Source organism: Chrysochloris asiatica, unplaced genomic scaffold (assembly GCF_000296735.1).
Source record: "Chrysochloris asiatica unplaced genomic scaffold, ChrAsi1.0 scaffold00025, whole genome shotgun sequence".
NCBI classification, from domain to species: Eukaryota; Metazoa; Chordata; class Mammalia; order Afrosoricida; family Chrysochloridae; genus Chrysochloris; species Chrysochloris asiatica.
In genome coordinates, this window is record NW_006408543.1 from 11,503,499 (window position 1) to 11,509,582 (window position 6,084).

The window sequence follows — 6,084 nt, forward strand, 5'->3', positions numbered from 1 at the left end:
CCTGTAATATTTGTTGCATTTTTATTGATATGATTATATATACATATGTATATACATATAATACATATATGTGATATGTATATATATACACAGACACATGTAGTAGGCAACACTCCAGTCCTTTGGAAAATATAATAAGTAATTTTGTTGAGTCTCGGGGTGGCACAAACAATTGCTTCACTGCTAATCCACTCAGAGATGCTTCGCAGGAAAAGCCTCGAGATACACTTCTGAAAGGTCATACTCTTGAAAATTCTTTGGGATGCAGTCCTAATCTGCAGCATGTGAGGTCTCTGTGAGTTGGACGTAACTCAAAAGCAACCAGTGATAACTGGTTGCAGTTTATTTTTTTTTCTCCGTCACTGATTTAATTCAAACCTGGTCAATTACTGTGCCAACTCTAAGAAAAAAGTCATTAGGAGAGACAAAGTCTCGCCATTCTCACTTCGAAGGAACAGTCTGGCTGTAATTTTTTCCAAGACAGATTTGTTTGTTCTTCTGACAGTTTATGATCCGGGTATGAAGGGAGTCCCAGCACTCCCAGCTTAAGGCCCTGTGCTGGTTTGGGGCATCCTCTTGACCCTTTCCTTCCTTTTCCCCCTCCCTTCCTTCTTCAGTGATGGGTTCCTCATGAGAGCTCCTGTTACCAGGTGAGGATGGTACTCTCCTATGTGGACCAAGCTCACAGCTGTTTTCCAGGAAATCATCGCAGTTCTGTGAGAGCACATGTGTGCCTTTGGGCCACCCCATGCCAGCAGGGAATTTTACTTCCTAAAAGGGAGTTGAATATGGTCTCTTTGCACCATCACCTGTTGGGGGAAGCCTTATTTAAGGCCTTTTAGGAAAGGGAGCTGGGTTGGGAGAGGAGAGAAGCTCCTCCAGGAAGCCCTCCTATACTACACTCCTCAGGAGGTTGCTGGGGTGAGGCCTCCGTTTCCCCATCTACCAGAGCTGGGGACAGGTCCTTGGATGACTCCCTGGACTGGGTGTCTGTGGGGGAGGGGGGTTGGAGGAGTCAGTCTACTACTGTGCTCTTGGGTTCCCCTCAAACCTGGGATGGGGTGTTCTGTGTCCCTCATTGGCTGAAGCCCTAGGCAGGTCACTTCCCTCTTAGGGAAGGTCAGGTGGCAACAGTGACCCCCAGGTCAAGTTCTCAACTTGTGTGTCCAGTGATGGTTTCCCTGTTCATCCTGTGTGAGGTGAACAAGCTGTGCCCCGTGTGTGAGTGGGACACCCTCAAGGCTGTGGACTTGAGAAGTGAAAGGGAAAACAGGGTGGTTGTTCTAAGCCAGGTCAGACCAGTGGGAAGTGCAAGTCATGGCGTGGGGAAGTCTGCCAGCAGGCTACAGCAACAGGGAAGGATCTGGGGGACTTTTCAAATCCCTGTTTCCTCTTTCTGAGGAGCCTGCACCAGTCTGTGACTAAGTCCCTGGTCAGGGTCTCTTCCTGCAGCCAGGCCCAGTGACCCGCAGCTCCTCCACATCAGGTGATCTGCCAGCCCGGAGTACTCTCCCACAGGTGCCCCTCCAGCCAAGCTCTCAGCCAATCCACAGCACCCCTCACCATGCTCTGCCCGGGATTATTTTCGGGACCCCACCCTGGTGTGTCCCATCTCCTGCCATCCCACAGGATGGGAGTGGAAAGTTCAATGAATTGACTGAACAAAGTGATGAAAAAATAGGGAAATCTATTTATTTGTTTTCAGTGATGAAAATGGTGCAGAGGGTCATTAACACTTTTCCGTATCTCTCTCTACCTGTCGGGACTGGCAGTCCTTCTTGGGTTGATTTATATCTATATCAAGCTGCATTTCAGACATTGAACAATGCTGCAAGGAAACAATGTAGCCCAGTGCTTTAGTGAAAAAGGTCTCAGCTCCACCACTTGACTGGCTGGCACTTGTGGGGCCTCAGTTACCTCATCTGTGAAAAGGGGATGACTTAGCATCAGTTGTGCTATGAGGCTGCTGTGAAGGTGAAGTCTGTTAATACAGGCTGTACACTCAGAGTGGAGTCTGGCAGCAATGGAGCACCAAGCAAAGTCAACTGTATCAGCCCTACCCTTGAAGGTCTGGGTGGCTGGTGAGGCAGCTAACCGTGGCACATGGCCTCTGGGCTGGGTCAGTTAGATAGTCTTCTCCTCGCCACTGCCTCTCAGACTGGTGTGGAGATGGAACAGGCTGTGGCTGGCTGGGCCCTAGAGACTCTCTGGACATATGAAATCCTTTCCTATTGTGGTAGATACCTTGAGTGGCCTTTGGCTCCCCCTCCAGTTCTGTCCCCCCCCCCCCCCAAGTCTCAGCCTCTGGGGACAGCTCCCATCCCATTGGCTGTGGAGTGGACACAACAGGTGATATTCTCTCATGGATCAGTCCTTTGTGCACCCCCTGGGCTGTAGATTTTCATGTCTTCAACTTCAACCCCCAAGCCTGGAGCTCAGAGAGGGCAAGTGGCTAGTGTAGCCAAACCAAGGAAGGTGGCATCTGCTTTTGCAAAGGCATGCCCTCCCCGAACCCCCTAGTCAGCATCTGCTTTTGCAAAGGCATGCCCTCCCCGAACCCCCTAGTCAGCTACTGGTCCCAGTACAGCATTCCTACCTTCTTCTCCCTCCTGCTGGCGCAGTTTGGTGACCCAGTCTGCCCCAGGAAACCTCATTTCTGCTCCAGTTGAGGCTGTTAGGGGGCTCTGAGGGTCATGGAAGATTGCAGCCTGTGCCTTCTCCCAAGCCCCGGAGAGCTGGAATTTCATCATGGATGGGATGTCTCAACTGGGGTTGGGCTAACAGGGTGCCAGATGGGGATTGCTCAACACATGCACAGTAGAGGCTCTGGTGGCAGCCTGCCAGTCTCCCCAGGTCCACATCCTCATGGGTCTGTCTGCCAGGCCTCAGTATCTCCCTCTGTGACTGAGGAGCAGGAAGGATGGCCATCCTAGTCCAAATGTGCTGTGTCTCTTCTGTTGGTTCATCTGAGAAACAGGGCCTCAGGGAGGAGAGTGAGTCTGTCTTATTGCCACCTCCTGGCAAATGCCTCCCCCCTCCCCCCTCCCCCTTTGCTCAAGCCTCCTGGGATAGGACGGAAGATGACAGTCCAGACCCAAACCTGGTGCAGGACCACCCCTCCTGAGGAGGAAGAGGAAGTCCTGAGTTCCCCAAACAACCCTTTCCCCTAACTGCTTAGCCATCCCTCACTGGGACCTATGCCCAGGCTGATGGGGGTGTGGGGGAGGCCAGTGAGAAGGGAAATTGGTGTGGAGCCTGGAAATTCCTGAATGACATGCTCTGGAGAGGAGCCCTGGAAACCCTAGACTGCGCAATAGGGGAGGAGGGTGTTGTCAACAGCCCCCCCTCCCCCACCACACAGACCCAGAGAAACAGGGCTTCGATGGGGAAACTGAGTCTCAGAAAGGAGCGTGGCTTGAGGCCAGTGGAGTGGGGACAAAGCTGATGGAGTGGCCTCCCTAGCCTGAGCCCTTGGGGTCTGGATCCCAGGAGCCTGTCCTGGTCCGGCTCCCTCTCCGCAGAACTGGGCAAGGTTTCAGGGGGGGCCTGGAGGCCTGGGGTGAATTCAGACCCTGCCACTTACGGTATCACCTAGGATGTATCATTTTCTTGCTAAGCCTCCCTTTGCTGGAGACAGCAGGGCTAGATAATAGTCGTGTGTGTAAAAAAACGCAGGCACAGGGCCGGTGGGAATGGCGCTTTGTCCGTAGCCTGCGGCCTCCCTTTCCCTGGACACCTCCTCCAGGAAGCCCGCCCCCAACCCTCCATGAAGTCACAATGGTGCCGCCAGAGTGGGAGGCTCTCCCCAGAGGGGGTGATCGTTGGGCCGTCCCCGCAACTCCGAGGATGGGCTTTGGCTCTGTGACAAAAGAAAGGGCCTCCCAGGCAGCCAATCAGGGACTTCGTCGGACAATTGGCCAGGGTCAGCCAATCCCCGTGCGGCCGAACTCTCGGGGTGCTGTACCCGGGCCCCAGTTACCTGGCGGCGCTCGGTCAGCACCCTCTGCCTCCGGACCCCGCCCGCTTTTGGGAGGTAGTGACCCCGCTGTCCCTCTCCTGCCCCGTCCCCTCGGGCTCCCTCGCGGTGACACGCTAGACCTCTGCCAGTGGGTTTTCCGTGGAGGCGGTGGGCGGGGCGTCGGGCGTGGTCTGGGACTATTTCAGGCCACGCCCGGCTCTACTGGGACAGCGGCGCCCGCGGGACAGAGTAAGTGACTGTCTCCGCTCATCTGTCCTTGACACCCTGCGTATCGTCCTCCTGGCCAACTCCGCTTCCTCAGCTGGGTCTCCGGAGGGCGTGCTCGCGGCGGAGGTAACCGGGGAGCCAGACTTTCCCGCTAGGGAAACGTGGGGTTTGGAACCCCCAGCCAAGGGCTCTGTCCTGAGAAAGGCAAGGGGAAGGGTTGTGGGGACAAGGAACGGGGGTCTCCCTTCCATTGGACAGTAGGAAGGCAGGGAGCCTAGGGCCTGACTCTTGGCTGTGTGGCCTAGCCCACGTCACTTCCCTTCCTTTTCCTGGACCTGGGGTCCCGGTCTGGAAGCCGGTGCGCCCACCCTATCCTGCCCAAGAGAGAAGGAGTCAGACACACTGCTTTGTGATAGGTTGCGGACTTCAGCGCTGACTTGGGAGGGGTGAGGGTGTGTGAGTGAGCCTGAGGACTCGCTGGGGAGGGGGAGGCTTGGTAAAGGCCCCAATGTTGGGGACCACACTTTGTGTCTTTGAGTACTCTTCTTGTCAGTGTCTCCTCTGCCCTCTGGGATGCACTAAGGGCTGGGCATATGCCTGCCACTAGGCTGTGTGGTGTTGTCACATCCTCTCTGCAGCACTGTGAAGTGGATGCCCTGTTTCCATGTCCCAGATGCAGAAACTGAGGCCTGGGAGGGAAGTGATGTGCTCTGTATACAGTGGTACAGCCCAGTTCACCACACCAGCTGCCTTGGGGCAAGGCCAGAATTCTGTGACTTTGTAGAGTGGAGACAGTTTGCAGTGCTAGGGACCTGTGGGAGCCCGGTCTGTGTGGGGACAAGGAGCTGTATCTTACTGAAAAGTGGGGGATAGTGATTGCTTCCATGGACCAGGTGGCTAGGGCAGCCCTACCCCAGGAGGAGGGCAGAGGTGAAGCCTGGCTGCCTAGGGTGAGCCTGAGCAGTCTCCGGCCAGCCCAGCTCTGGTGGAGACTTGGCCTGAGAGGAGACAGGATGGGAGAGGAAGCTAACTGGGCAGTGAGAAGGCAGGACAGAGGTGGCAGGTGGCCCCAGAGAACTTGTTCCATCCTCAAATGGGACTCTTGGTCCAAATGGTTCAGGGAAGGCAGCTGATGCCCAGGAGTTCAGGGATCCATTCAGGCTACCTGGTGAGGTGAGAAACCTAGGTTCCATGTCCCCCACGTGGCTCTGGCCTGGGAGAATGTGACAGGGTGGTCTGAGCTGTGGGAAGAGCCAGACAGGCTTCTTGTGTGCCTGAAGCAAGCCTCCCACCCCTTCCTCGGTTTCCCCATGTGAATGATGCCTCGTTCCAACCACCTCACAGGGCAGTGACAGGAATTAAGAAAAGTCACTGTCAGGCAGGTGGCACCAGCGTTATGGGTCACCCCAGTTCCCAGGGAAACCCAGACCTGCGAGGTTCCTCTTCAGGGGTTCAGCTTGCAGTGGGGTACCTGGACGCAGTTGCAGAGTTGGGCTCAGAAGCTGGTGACCCAAGTTCTGAGTCCAAGGTGTTGGCCATAGGGATATGTTAAACCTCTCTGGGCACTTTTGTCAGATGAGGAAAATAACACCCCTCCCACTGGGATTGAGGTGGAGATGGGATGGGCACCCCGGAAGGATACCAAAAGCAGAAGTTTTTGTTGACATAATGACATGACCCACTGGGAGCAGGCTTTGCAGCCCCAAGTTGCTGTGTGTCCTGGGCTTCACTAAGCCTCTTGTCCCACATGAAAGAGTCTCTAGAACCTCTTCCTATCCTTGGAAAATTGATCCTGATTGACCCATTTGAAGAAATGCTGTGGTTTTTATAGCCCTGGGCCCTGAAGTTGGAATGGGAGTCAGGCTCTGCTCCTCTCATGGTCCTAGGGGAGCAGACCT